The 14860-nt window shown below is 43.5% G+C and overlaps 1 long non-coding RNA gene across 5 annotated transcripts; it reads left to right on the forward strand.

Annotated features, from left to right (window-relative positions):
- The first annotated feature begins 338 nt into the window (after positions 1 to 338).
- LOC120747707 (uncharacterized) lies at positions 339 to 14795 on the forward strand. 5 transcript variants are annotated; one of them, XR_005699180.2, is made up of 6 exons: positions 339 to 518; positions 5179 to 5437; positions 6461 to 6524; positions 10405 to 10498; positions 10590 to 11183; positions 12610 to 14795. It is a non-coding gene; the product is annotated as an uncharacterized LOC120747707 (long non-coding RNA). The 5 variants fall into 5 exon arrangements; XR_005699179.2 differs by lacking the exon at positions 339 to 518 and adding an exon at positions 2612 to 2789; XR_005699181.2 differs by lacking the exons at positions 339 to 518; positions 5179 to 5437 and adding an exon at positions 2612 to 2789 and having other exon boundaries at positions 10590 to 10655; positions 11003 to 11183.
- Positions 14796 to 14860: the final 65 nt, after the last annotated feature.

Genomic DNA, 14860 nt, shown 5'->3' on the forward strand with positions numbered 1-14860 from the left:
CCGCCCTTTTTGCCACCATCTTTGGAAGGTCAGGCATGTTGCACCAAACCACCATCTTGGGAGTGGCATCACGTGACTCATACCCTTACCAGTCGCCATCTTTATTGAGGGCCGAAGTCATTTCTGGTGCAGTGGCCATCTTTTTTTCTGGCACCCCTAAGGCCCCCATAGGCTGCTATCAGAGATGCCTGACTAAAACTGACTCCCTGAATGTGCCCACAGCGAGTCTGAGCCCACAGCCCATGTGTACACACCTGGAAATGCCACAGAAAATTGCATCCAGGAGGCACTGTGGTCAGGATAGCATGCAGGCAGTCGACTAGATGAACCTCGGGGTCCTTGTTTTTTCCCGCCTTTTTTGCCGCCATCTTTGGAAGGTCAGGTGCTTCTCAGCCAGCCGCCATCTTGGGAGTGGCACAAAACCCCTAAGGCTTCCCTCGGCTCATCCTTTAGGAGCCCAACTAAATCGACTGCCGAAACTCGCCCACGACACAGCTGAGCCCCCAGCCCATGCCCGTGTGAGTCAAAACGCCCCTAAAAATCGCGCCCAGGCGGCATCGTGGTCGGGGTCGCGTGCAGGCAGCCGACTAGAAGCACTCGGAGTCCTCGCCTTTTTCCTGCCCTTTTTGCCGCCATCTTTGGAAGGTCCGGCGGCAGCACTGCCCCAGGCTCACAGTCGGGGGCTCCCACGCACGGCAGGGTCGGGCACGGGGGAGAGCTGCAGTTCCGCTCTACATCCACAGGGTGGCAGCACTGCACCGCGCTCAAAGCCCGGCCTCGGGCACAGGCAGAGAACGGAGGCAAAAAAGAACGGGCCCAAAAATCCCCGCCCAAAAATCCTCTAAAAGAAATGCCCCAAAAGACCCCCAAGCGCAACTCCCAGAACCCTGCCACTCACCAAATTCAGACCAAAAAAGCCTTGATTGTAGGCCATATATCAAATTTTTAGCATTTATTATAGTTATAGCTAGTTATAGTTATAGTTATAGTTTAGTTATATAGTCATCATTACCATTTATTTTTTATTCATATCTGTGCATGTTATATATATTATAATACACATAACGTGTCATAAAACAGATTGTATTTATTAATATTACTGATACTATTTTTCGTATTTTACATTTCTATGTTTATTATTTATATTTTCCTATTTTTGATTTGATTTTTAAATTTTGTGTTTATTTGTTTATATTTCAAATGACATTTTAAGTGATAGGAATTCATTAACCTAACACATCAGAACAACAATTAATCAGAATTAAATTAGCCTGCTTTTCTAAAGGGTAAAGATTTCATTCTCACTAAAATAATATTGGCAGATTTTCTTTTTCTGTGTTTTTTTTGGTGAGGGGTGTTTGTGGGGTTTTTTTTGTTTGTTTTTTTGTTGTTGTTGTTTGTTTGTTTGTTTGCTTTGTTTTGGATTTCTTTGTTACTAAACAATGAGGTTTGGAGAGTTACAGAATGAAAAAAAATCTCCTTTCTTTTATTGCTGCCTCTGAAATACACCCCGACATGAAATGATTGCTGCTAACACTGTTCGTGGGTAGAATGAGACCTGTTAGGGGATAAAAAGGAAAAAAAAGGCACCGTCGCGTTTACAGCTTTCTCCCTTCGGGTTCTTCAATGGAGCAGAAAGTACAGAGGCTTTGCTCTCACTCCCCATTATATCCAGGCCTTCGGTGGCCACGGCTGTCATTTTCCAACTTCTTTGTTGCCAGCAGCCAATCTGCCACATACTCGGGGTAAGAAAGGGTTAAAAAAAAAAAAAAAAGGAACAAAGAAAACATGAACAAATTAAATTAAATTAAATTTAAAATAAATAAAATAAGAATTAAAAAAATTTAAAAATAATAAAAAGAAGGTAAAAAAATAAAAGGAAAATAAAATAAAAAATTATATTAAAGACTAACGTTAGAAATTAAACATAAAACAAAAAATAAAAAATCAAATAACATGAAAATAAAAATTAAATTATATTTTTAAAATGAAAAGTAATTAAGAAGTAGAGAAAGAATCAAAAGTAAAAAAGACAAAGATAGAAGAAATAAAATATCAAACCTGTGCAAAAATACCAAAAAATTAAATAACATAAAAAAATAAAACTCAATAAAATAAAAGAGAATGAACAAAAATTACAAAAATCAAAAAGTAAAAAATAATATTAAAATACAGAAGTTATAAAAAAGAATAAATAAATGCAGCTCTCTCCTCCTGCCACTGCCTAACACAGCTCCGGCAGTATCCTGGACTGCGAAGGGATAGGGAAAACAAACCCCGTGCCCCCCAGGAAAGAAGGCTTCCAGCCAATCCCCGCTTTTCCTGGGAAACAAATTCTCTTTGAGCCGGTTTTTGCCGGGCCGAGCCGAGCCTCGGCAGGAGCCGGGAGCGGATTCGGGCCCGGAGCGGCGCCGAAGGCGGCAGCGGCCGCTGCCGGGAGCCCCGCGGGCGCGGCGCGAGCGGCGCTCTCCGCGCGCGGTGCTGCCCCCTGCGGCGGCGCCCGGTACTGCAGCCCCGGCGGCGGGCGGGGCCCCGCGGGGCGCGGGGCGATGTCGGAGCGCGAAACGCGCCGGAAACCGGCCCCGGGTCGCGGCTCCGCGGGGCTCCTCTCGCCTCTCCGCCGCGGGGAACCGCGCGGGGAACGACGCCGCCGGCGGCCCGGGCCCGCCCGTGGCCGCTGCGAAAGCGGAGAGGCGGAGAGGCGGATGCCGGAGTTCCTTTGGGATGACGGAGCGGCGCCGATCGCGGGCGCGAGGGCCGAGGGACGGCGTTCACCTGTGGCTTTCCAGGTCAGCGGGAACAAGGGGAAACGTGGAGCCGGGTTTGGGGGGCTGTGTGAAGATTCCTCCCCGGAGCAGGGTCAGCCCGTGCGGATGAGCCCCAGAGCTTCGGTCCTTGGAGCGGGTGAGGATCTGTTTCCGCTCAGGAATTGTTTTTGCCGGCGTGGAAAAGGGGCGGTACGGGAGAAGGAAAAGCGTTCTGTTGCGCCGAGGTTGTTGTTGCAGGGGGGCCCGGTCCTTCTTTATGTGGGAAGTTTTCCTGAGGATGCTGTGCAAGGTAAATGGCCCTTTATGGCCGGGGTTCTGCTGCCGCTCCTGTGACGAGGGACCCGCTGCTCTCTGTGGAACGTGTTCCCGAGGACGTTACAAATACCCGGGCTTAACGTGGGAAGTTTTAGGGAGGATATTGTTACGAGGGAAACGGTCCTTGATGTGCCAAGTTTTGCTTTCCTGCCCAAAAGCCTTGGGAATGCTCAGGAACGCAGCCTGGGATATTTGACCCCTGCGCTGGGTCCTGTTTGGTCTAAAACACCCATTTGTTAGTGGTTCGTGTTTTTTCTGCCCTTGGAGGATGTGAGGCCGGCCGGTCAGCTCGGTGTCTGGGAAGGGGAGAGTGTCCTCGGTCCCAGGGCTGCTGCTTTGGGGCGTGACGCAGAGCCCAGCGATATTCCTGCTGTGCAAATGTGGGAGGGAGTGGAACAGCAAGCGGCAGAGCTGGGTTTTGCTCCTTAAATCCCAGAACACCTGGGTTTGAGTTCCATCAGCCCGAGGAGGGAGTGAACCCTGGTGCCAGCCATCCTGGGGGCTTTGGACGGCTCTTACCATCTTCTCTGTTATCATTTGCATTGTGTGGTTCTCCCTCAATCAGAGAAGGCAGCAAATGAAGCAGGAGGGGGAGCTCGTTTTGTTTCTGCAAACTCCAGGCTCGGGGCAGCTGCAGAGCAGTTTGGTTTCAAATAATCCTGCCCAAATGCAGTCAGCTTGAAGCTTTTAAAAGTATTTAACACACTGTAGAACGCTTTTTGCCCGAAGGAAAGAAATTTTTCTGTGTTTTAAATAATAGCCTAAACGGCTCCCTCTGGCTTTCAAAGTCAATTTTTACACTCTACCTTGAAAATTAGACCAGGAGAGGAACAGTGAGTGTGTCAGGGTTTCCAGATACGGCCAAAATAGTCGAGTGTTAATGAATGAATTTCAGCTACGCCTTAACTGCTCATTCTAGTCCTGCGCGAGACACAAGAAGTGTGGAGGTGAGTGAACGTGCTTACAGCTGAGTCTTGGCTGCGCAGTGACGATGTGATGTTGGGGTTTTGCCATCCTCTCATGGCTAACTACTATTGTTTGACTCTTAGAATTAGGTCGCTGCCATCTGCTAAAGCATTCTCTATTTTGATGGAGGAACGTTTAATTTAAACATTTCCATGTCACCGACTGCTGTGAGTAGAGGAATGGAAACTGTTGCCTTTATTTATTGAACATCATGAGCTCTGAAGCACACGGAGCTCTGAGTCTCGTGGGTGACTGTCTCCATGATATGGAAGCAGTGTCCTTGCGTAGTACTGAAAAGTTCAGCCTTAGGACAATGTATTTTCGTTATGTATTGTCATAATTGCAGCCAGATAGCAATTAAAGGCAGGCAACCTGTTAATTTAGAGCTGGGTATAAATGTCTGTTCTTGCTTATTGTACTGTCAGGATTTGATGACTGAAAGTGGTATTTTTACATCTCTTCTAAAAAACGATATTACGTCTTGTCCTTGAGACTTACTAAAAGCATCGTGCAAATGGTCTGGTAGGGACTGATCTGCCTTAAAGCATGAAGCTGCACGCACGGGCCCACTGAAGTGGATAAGTAAAGTTACCCCTTGGTTGGCTCCAGCAGACAAGTCATAGAAATCCCTCCTATGCAGGGCTCCATAGCTGTACTTTGTGACTAGGTGGTTCTTCATTTGTCAGAGACTTAGTAGGAGACCCTTGAAGTGCTGTTCTAATATAAAGGCGAAAATTAATGTGTTCCTAAATAATGCTTCTATTATTTTTGAAAAAGGAAGGGATGTAAAAATATTTCTTCTGTCTTAAATGCCTCTTCCCTGACAGATCCAAGCTATGTAGAGAGAATAATTTTGGTATCACACCTCTTTAATTATTTCATATATGTTCACAGCTAGAAGTGAAGTGCCTTGAAGGAATATTAATATTCCTGAGAGACAGGTGTAAGAAAGGGAACATTCTTTATTGGAGGCTAGTATATTCGTTTATTCAGTATTTAATGGTAGATAGCTGGCAATTCCTTTGAACAGCTGAAAAAACAAAATGACCACAACAAATAGCCGTATCGTGTTTCTCCTCCTTCATCTTGATCTAATATTTGGATTATGACCTTTATTTTTGTTGTGCAGAATCTTCATATCTATTATCTATACGTGCACTAAACTTCAGAGCTGGTGGATGCCGTTGCTCGGCAGGTGCCGAATAAAGCGCCGTTCTCAGCCGGCAGGCGGATGTGGCGTCAGTATTTCCACCATCAAAGCACTTAGACAAAACCTTGGAAGAGTTTGCAGAAGAAGTTCTGTTTGTGCACGTCGGGTGGCACTGGTCTCGTGGGCCCCCTACGTACATTTCTTTCTCAAGTGACGAAAGCATTCTCTTTGGATACGGGTGAGAGTGCTGGCAGTTCGCTGATGGTTTCTAGATTACTGGCATGTCTGCTGGAGTGTGGGCATGATTCTAAGAACAGCTCTCAGGTCATGCAGATTGGGTGTCATTTTTTTATCTACATGACATCCAAACCATTACCCTTTGGGTCAGTGTCTCTGTAATCCGAATCTGTTTCTTACAGGAGTTTTTGGGGTTTTTCCTTAACAAATCTGTTGCAAGGTGAGAGCAGCTGCGGTTTCCCTTGAACTTGGGTAGAGTTTTGTGCATCAGCAGCATGGGACACTGGGGAAACAGGCATGCTAATTGAACTATCCAAAAGCATCTTCCTTCAGCGTAGCAGAAATGTCTTCTTTTAATCCTAGTTGTTTATAATTACCTCCTCCTTCCTCCCAGTGTACGCCATAAGCCATGATTAAAACCTAGTCCTGAAAAAACTCATTTGTAAAAACAATTTTTTAACCTGTGTTTGATTAAATTCAGTCTTAAGCCTGGTGACTGGAATTTCTGCTTGCCAAGCCAAGCCCACTTAAGTGGGCTCTAAAGACCATATTTGAATGCTTTCATGTACAACACACTTAATTCCTGAGGTGGGTCTGACTAGAAGCAAGGCCTTTGATTAGGACCAACACTGTAGCATTCAAATAAAATAACTGCGTTAGAAGCCAGCTGTGTTCTTAGAGGGGAAAAACATTTTTGATATTGTTTTAAAAATTCCTCAGTTCTTTGACGATCACACTGAACTACCTTGTGAAAAATAAACACTATGTCTACTGCTACAAAACAAAAGTAAGCCTATTTACGTACAGCAATTTTCTTCTTTTGAATATAAGTTTTCTAGCACGTATGCTAAATAATTGTAGATTTAGCAAATACCTGACCGTGGCGTATACCGATTTGGTACGTAAGGAGAATTTTTTGGTTTGGTGGTTAGCTTTTTTCCAAAACTTTTAAAAGCATAAAAAATAACTGGTATTTACAATTACATCTCAGCCACTCCCACTCATCATTTCTTTAAAATTGTAGATTAACTTTTTGAAGACCGAAATGGAAAGGAAGAGCAGAATTAAATGAGACCTCCAAAAACGAGGTAAGAGGAACATTTGATTGTCATCTCAGTTCAGATTTCATACTGGGAGAAAGCGTGGTTTGGCTTCATATGTAAAACACATTATTGTGGTAGGCAAAAAAGGCACCAGGGAGATTCTCTGAGCAGAAAAACAAACGAGAAGGACTGTGTGCGTTTCGAAATAGTGTTTCCTTGACAGCAGTGGTTGACTCCACGCTAGTGGTGCTTAGTTTGAGAGCACACCTCTGTAACTTTTGCTCCTTTTTCAGACAGGAGGTTCTGTAGATTGACACAACAGTGAAACTTTGTTCAGTGTTACTGCTTGCTTTAAAAAGGACTAGCAAGAGGAGAAAGGAAATGCCATCTCAGAGCGGAGATGGCTAATAAAATTTTAAAAACCTCAAACTCCTAAAATGCTTTTTTAAGCGCTGTATGCTGTGAGTATCAATCCCAGGTTGATCCCAAAATTCCAAATAAAATATAAGACTTGTTTTAAATAATGTTTATTGCTATCGAGCTGAATTTATTTTGAACTCTGTTCTTGGAATAGAAACATGAAGTATTTGAGCAGCATTACATTTCTTTTCCCCCTTATCCTCCCTTTCTCTCCAAACAGTTTGCCTAGATCAGGATGTAGTTTCCCTTTCCATTTCTTTATTTTGCAAAGAGCTTTGCGCTTGAAAATGTTTTATTCGTGCGATGCCTTGTTCTCTGGCTAACCAGGCTTCTTGTCTTTATCTGCTTTGGTCAGTTCTTTTGCTTTTCTTAACTATTCTGAGTCTATGCATATGAAAACTCGATCTCAAAGCTGTCATTTAAACTGGGATCTCTGATTTATTTTGCTCTACAAGAGGGTATATCTAGGGTCAATCTGAAAAGCAATGTGTACGTTGCTTTTTAAGTCATCAGTGTGTCCTGGTTTTGGACAGGACGGGAATAATTTTTTACAGTAGTCAGGGAGGGGGCACGGTCAGACCATAATGTTATTTGCTGTCAGCTCGCATCACTTGCCAGGGGCAGGAACAGGGCACTCTCTCCTTTCTGGCTCTGTTGGAGAGAGAAAAGCATGGTGACCGAAATGGTCTGGTACTGTTTTATTTTCAGAGTAAGTTGTTTTTCTTACACCTTTTGGTATTGCTATTGTTGCTGTTCATTTTCTGATCTCATTGCTGTTTCTAGTCAATCGTTCTTATCTCAGCCTGTGATCTTCCCCTTTGTGCCCCCAGTTCCCAACTCCATTCCTGGAGTGGAAAGTGGGAGGGGAAGGAGGTGAGCGAGGGAGCTGCTTTGGGAGAGTCTCACTGGGGTACTGAGCTGGGGAGCGCTCTTCCTCAGCCACGCCAGTAGGAAATGTCTCTTCCAGCTCCTCATGTGGATTAGGCCAAGCTCTCAGTTGTCTCCATCTGCAGTCAAAAGTGCCTTGCTTTCTTCTCTCACCCGTTACCATGGGATGCTCTGCAATTGAGCCTGTAAACTCCAGTAAATCCTATCAGTCTCATCCTATTGACCAGCCATTAAAAAACCTTTTACTGAACACAAATAGCTACTTCATTAATCAGCATTCATACTGTCTGACTGTTAATGGTTTGCTTAGGTAGGTCAGTAGACTTCTCTGATATTTACTGTATTTGTATTTTAGAAAATCCGCTTTGAAAGGGATCTTTCTTTTGGCAGCAAATATTAGCTACTGAAAAGGTACCAAAAGCTCTACCTACCTAATGGCTTTCTATTAAACTTCTGTACCACGTTTGTTCCCTAAAAGTATTTAATCTTATATCAGATTTTTTGAAATTTGACCGAATTTAAATGATACGATTTTGAGGAAAGGTTACGTTATTTAGGTCCTGCCTCCAAACACTGAATGCACATCGCTCTTTATAATCTCATCAATTTGGATGTGCTATATATTTAAATTATTGATAGCATTTTACATGTAGGTTTTGAAAGAATGATCTGCATACAGATATGTAGAGACAGATGATGAGAATGCTTCCTTCATAGGTGCTCTTGTTCTTTCAAGCAGTGCATTCACCCTCATTTTTATCGCCCAATTGTGCATTTTGCAATCTTAGGTTCTGTCCTAGGGTGACGTTATGATGCCTGTATCCCCAATCCTCTGTTCTGTTTGTGCTGGATATTTGGTTCTGTGCCTTTAGCACTGGTTCTAAGAGCAAGGAGAAGCGCGGAGTTTGTTTTGAGAAAACTAACTGACTCCTCCACATTCCTCTCTGGATGGAGCGTTCAGCGGAGGCTTGGAGAGACTGCAGGACAGAGATCTTTTTGCTCTTAGTTAGTTTCAATGAGCTAAAACAGAGAAATTCTCTGGACTGTTTTTTTCCCTTTTCTTGGAACTGTTTAAACCTGCTCTGGACTGAAAACCCAGGGGAGCACTGGGGGCTGCACCGGGGCCTGGACCTCGGCATTTTCCAGCAGCGCCAGAGGGACTGGGACTGAGAGAGAGAGAGCTGAGCTACACCCACGGCAAGAACTTTCTCAATTTGCCATCTCACTCCTGAACGAGAGGTTTTATTGTTTCATAACAATAGGTTCTGGTGTATTATACACAAGAATATATATATATATATATATATATAATATATACACACCCACCAGATTACAGAATATGTGTTATGCTTCTATGGTGAGTGTTCCTGAAGCGCTCTCATCCCAGCTCATTTCTGTGACCTCACAAGAAGCAGCTCAAAGGTATTAGAAAGCAAGTTGCAAATTCAGGTTTTTGACAAAAGTGCCTGCGATGTAACTCCATAGATATCTACATCTATAACATACACAAACCAGATTTCATTTCCATGATCTCCATGTCTGTGCTAAGACAGGAATTGTGAAAGGCTGTTTTGAAATTAACACGGAGACGGGAAAGAGCTGTTATTGTTGATTCCCAGAATGTTTCATTATTTCAAGGGGAAAAGGGTCGCTTTATGAAACTGAGGGAAAGAAATCTCTCCCCTGCTGAAGAGCAAGAGAGATAGTCAGTACAAAAAGCCCTGTACTTGGCAACTTCCTCAATGTAGAAGTACCTGCATTCATGGGAGCTCTCCCTTTCTTTAACTTTTCATTTAAAAAAGCTCTTAGATGTGAATGTGATTGACTCACATGACTTTAGTCTGGGTTTTCTGCGTATATCATTTCCGTTAAGGTCGTTGCACCTTGCTGGAACGAAACCAGAGCATAGAAAATTTCTTCTGTACTAAAATTTTCCTAATGATGGTTGAATGCCTTTTCTTCATCACTCTCTACCTTTTAACTCAGAGATCAGTACTTAGGAGGTCAAGTTTCTGATCAGTTCTCAAAGGTAGGAAATAATAGGGGTAGGAGTAATTTTTTAAGTTTTCCAAAGTCTGTTACCTTCCTTTATCGCTACTGTTGCTTTCAAACATGTCACAGTGTAGGAATGCAGATGTATTTTCTCCCCTTCTTTACTGCTTGGAAAAGCAGCAGTGCTTGCAAATAGTTTCCTGTTTCCCCTCTGCTTTTTCGAGTTTGTTTTTCTCGGTGTATTGGGTTTGCAAGGCAAGGTTTTGGTAGTGGGGAGAGCTGTTGGGGTGGCTTTTTCTGGAAAGCTTCCAGAAGCTTCCCCCGTGTCCACCACTCTCCCTGAGGAGGAAGCAGCAGCAGAGATGGGATTGACTGGGGGCATAGCCCTCATTCCCTGTCTCCCTGTGCTGCTGGGGGAGGAGGAGGAGGTAGAAGCTGGGAAGCAGAGGAGGGGAAGCTGTTTTTAAGGTTCTTTTACTACTTGTCCTGCTCGGGTTTTGATTGGTAATAAATACAGTTAATTTCCCCAGGTCCAGTCTGTTTTGCCCGTGCTGGAAATTGGTGAGCAACCTCTCTCTGTCCTTCACTCATGAACCTTTTGCTCAATTTTCTGTTCCCCTGCCAGCTGAGAAGGGAAGCGATGGAGTGGCTTTGGTGGGCACCTGGCATCCAGACGGGGTCAAACCACCCCAACTAGCTGCATCATATTGGAATCTTTGGTAATTAACTTGGAGATCTTTTCTCTGATCATGTCTCTTTTAGTATTTGCATCTAAGGATTAGGCCTGAGGATGATTTGATTTGATTGCAGTGTGACGAGCCCCGGCAGTCAGAGATCTTCAGAAAACTAAACATAAATGAAGTAATAGTCAAGACGGTGAGTGTATTTCAAAGGGTGAGAATCTCTTTATGAATCGTCCTGGCAAATTTGCAGCTATTAAGCGTGTTGCCGTTGGAGCAAACAGAAATGCTACAGGAGCGTCCTTTTTTTGCGGTCATTTTGGCAGCTAGGTTGTGCCAGCCGGAGAAACACAGCGTGTTTTCTGGTTTTAATGAAGTGCTGTGGTCACCAAGCATAAGAACTGCGTGAACTCAGTCTCCTTTGGGTCATTCTGTCCAGTGCTTTTGTGGGTACAATTGCCTAGCAGGGAGCCCCGCTTCGTTTTGCTCCCTCGGGCTGCGTGCAGACAGACACAGACGGCGATTCCTTGTTTGTGCTTGCAGCAGTGGGAGCCTGCCTGTGATCCTGCAGGTATTGCACGGCTGCATTTTCTTCTCCAAGAAGTCAGGGCCTTGGAGAGACGACGGCAGAGGGCTGCAACCATTGTGGTTTCCAGGACACAGAAAGGGACGCGTGCCAGGGCAATCCTACCAGACTCTGTATTTCAGAGGCCTGTGTTTAATGGTAAGTGCATCTGTCTGGCTCTACTAAGGGCTCCTCTCCCTTGAAGCACAGAAAATCTGCAGAACAACCAAATTCTGTCACAAAGAGTTACAGGTCATGCGCGTGCCTTTGACCTGTACTGAATGTATTCAGCTTTATGACTTAATTTCATCACAGGCTTCATACTGAGCAAATGAGTTATACCTTAACTGTAACTCTTAGATTCCTCCACAGCCTATCTGGATGCCTTTGTATGACAGAAACTGCAGACTTTATTAAGCAGAGGCCTCAGGACAATTAAAAGTCGGTGAACATTTTCTCACTGGTCTTTAGGTGATGTGGAATATATTCCATAGCTGAAGTAATTGTGCTGCCCAGGGCAGAGGACAGTGCCACTGAAGGAAGTATCGGCAGATAAAATCACAGGACGAAAAATTCTGCTGGGCTGATCTTGGCTGGTTGGTTCAGATTTTACAGAATACCATGACCGTTTTGGCCGTGCTATTTAAACATTTAAAGAAGGTTCTAAAATTCTGTCTTTAGATCCATTCCGCCTTCCCAAAAGTCTGTCACTGCATTTTGACTGCATCAATTGGAAAGCGATCAAATCTTTCCTGAAATTCCAGCTTATGGAAGATATACTACTTTTGTAATACGTTACGTTTATGGAATGCTCTTTCAGTAAATGTGAAAGAGACTTGTAATCCATTCCAAGGACTTGAAAACACTTGGCATTTATTAATACAAGAAAGTGTATTGAGTATCAGTCGGGACTGTGGGTTTTATTAAAAATAAATGACTGTTTTGAGAGGATTCTCAGATAAATGGTGAAATAATGTTCCTTGGATACTTGGCTTTAGTACAAAAAATCCAAATCTATTCTATTTTGTTTAAATTAATAATATATAGACTATTATTTAGAATTATTTTAAGGCTCTATTTAACAATATATAAAATAAATATCACCTTAAACTGATATAAATAAGCATAACTATGCCTGTTTTCAAGGGCATGGTTACAGGCTGAGAACCCACTTCCTTTGGATACCACCTGGAACACCCTGATCTTTACAGAGCCTGTGGAGCCTTTTTACTTCTGAGAATAAGATTGTTTACTTTGAAGGTGATGCCTTCAGTTACGCTTCATGGAAAGCATTAATAACAGCTCATGTGTAAAATGTGTAAGCCCAGCAGCTGTTCTTTATAGTACTAACTCAGCTATGTGCTTTAGGTGAGTGCCATTTTGTGTTTTCCTCTGTACTTTTGCTTGGTTTAACTTGTGAACCTGGAAGAGCAATTGACAATTATTTGGAGGGGGGCATTCAACATTTGAAATCGGATCTGGATTCTGCTGTTCTCAGAGTTCACTATGCTTTTTTTTTTTTTTTTTAAATATCTAAAATAAAATAAAATAAAATAAAAACTGACTTGATTATCCTTACTTTCAGTCAAAAAAGATCCAAGCCCAGCTGAAAGAGCTTCGTTGTGGGAAGAAGGATTTGATTTTTAAGGTAAGTTTTATTTCACTGTAGTTAGCTAAAGTATTAGGGTTAGTACAGCATTGGAGTAAAGTAGGAATATTATAGCTGCCTTTATCATTGCAGTTCTAAGGCATAAGTTTGTTCTGAAAAGAGCTCAAAACACAGATAAAAAACAGCTCAAAAACCAGACTTATTACCATAATGCACTTTCGGATATATAATACACTCACATCTATATTTTTGTGCTCACAAAAAGCAAGATTCTAGGTTCCTGCTGATGAATAAAGCCTGTTGTGCTATTCCATACATTCTGTAACATCTTTCATCTTTCTAACTGAATGATCCAATATTTTATAGATGCTTCTTGTTTTTCCTTTGATTCGCACTCCTTCATGACAAAGTCAACTCTTGTTAACATTTAAAGCAAATCTCTGTGTTCATGATAAGCTTGAGCAATGTCATGTTCCTGAGGTCTGAAGACTGAAGGAAAACAAACCTGTTTGTGCATGTTTCACGTCTAAAGCCAGACACACTAAGCCGAGTAGAAGCCATTTGGTATAGTCTGGAAAGTTTTTTAAGTACCTGCTTGTGCTGAGTGAGAGGTGAACCGGTGTCAGGAATGAACCCCACGCAAAATCCCTTGCGCGAGGTCTCGAGTCGGAGCTTCCGTTTACCAGGAAGACTGAAACAAACGCTGGTTTCAAGTGACGGAGTCAGAACAGGACCTGACACGCTGCTGGTCAGGGTGGTGGGAGCAGTCCCATGAAATGGTGGTGGCATTCGCACGGGAGCGATGGAAGTGCTCCTGTCAAAAGAAGGAACCTGTGGAAAGGTCTGGTCCTTCTCTGGAGGTCCGGTGGTGGTGGTGGTGGAGAGCTCCTGTCCCCTGAGAATCCAGTGGTAGGTGTCAGGTCCCAAACCCCAGATTATATGGAGGCGGGAATGTTCGGTACATCCCCGAGGGCGGGGAGTTTCACACTGGGCTGATGTGATTCTGTGAGTTGTTCTGGGGAGTCCTTGATTAGCAGAGGTGACCCCTCAGGGTGGCTGCTGCTTCCCCAGAAGGAGTTACCGTGGTTGAGTGGTGGCAAAGATGGAGAAACAGTGCTGCACCCACCTGAGGTTCATCAGAAAGTCACGGAGATGGTGGTAGGATACGTACTTTGGTTACACCCCTGTTGTAACCCAGGACGCTGCTTGATCAGAGAGAGGCTGCTAGGTTTGGGCAAGAACAGGCGATATTTCATTTCTAATTGCTTTGAGACTGGAAACATAACAGATTTAATCTTAGCATTGCTGTTGAGGCTGTTTTATGAAGCTGTTACTCTTCCTGATAAATGACATGGATAGTCTTCCTGCTGGCACAGCATGAACGTTTGGGATAAAATCCTGGCTGCTAGCCACTTTCATCTTCCTGGACTTTTACCTTTTCCACTTCTACTCCCTTCCCATCCCGCTCAACTTTTTTTTTTCCATGTGGCCTACTGAGGACTTTAGGGAAGTGTGTTCTCCACACAGTTCTGAGCACTGCAAGCTTCTGGGAGCTGTTCACCAGAAGGATGCATGTTGCAGGCTGTTAGATTTCTAAAGGGCATGAAGGAAAGCTGCAGCTCCTGTCCATCAAAAGAATGCTTTCTCTGAAGGAATTAATTCTGCAGGTACGTGTGAAATAAATAGGGAGGGATGGCTGGATTTCTACTTCACGTCACTGGCGTCAAGAAAGTATTTCTTAAATTCTGGTGCCTGTTACTGTCAATGGCTCTGTCCTGAACTCGACCTCTGGGGATTAACTGGGAGAGGAAGAGAAAAGGGGGGAAAAAAGGAGCTTTCTCTTTAGCATTCCAGTGGATTGGCAGATCACATCTTCTTTATCATATCTTACTTACACTTCCTATGTTTTCAAAGGGGTTCATAATCTAGCTGATTATTAGGGAGCATATGTGCGTGTATGTTTATATTTTTAAACTCTCCCTATGTGATACAAAGCCACGGGACAGATAAGTAATGAGCATCACAAAAATTGTGATGGTCATAGTACCAAGGCCATAGAGCTTGTCAGTATCTCTGCTGAGAGTATAATTTGAGCTCCTGTCCCTTTGTCAGATTTCAGTCCCTTACAGCATGCAGCACGTTATCCTTCAAGAACTGACCTAAGTCGAAATTTGCTTTGCATTATAGTGCGAAAACAAAGAAATTATTAATAAAATTTGCCACTGAA

This window comes from Hirundo rustica, unplaced genomic scaffold, assembly GCF_015227805.2.
Source record: "Hirundo rustica isolate bHirRus1 unplaced genomic scaffold, bHirRus1.pri.v3 scaffold_178_arrow_ctg1, whole genome shotgun sequence".
Lineage (NCBI taxonomy): Eukaryota > Metazoa > Chordata > Aves > Passeriformes > Hirundinidae > Hirundo > Hirundo rustica.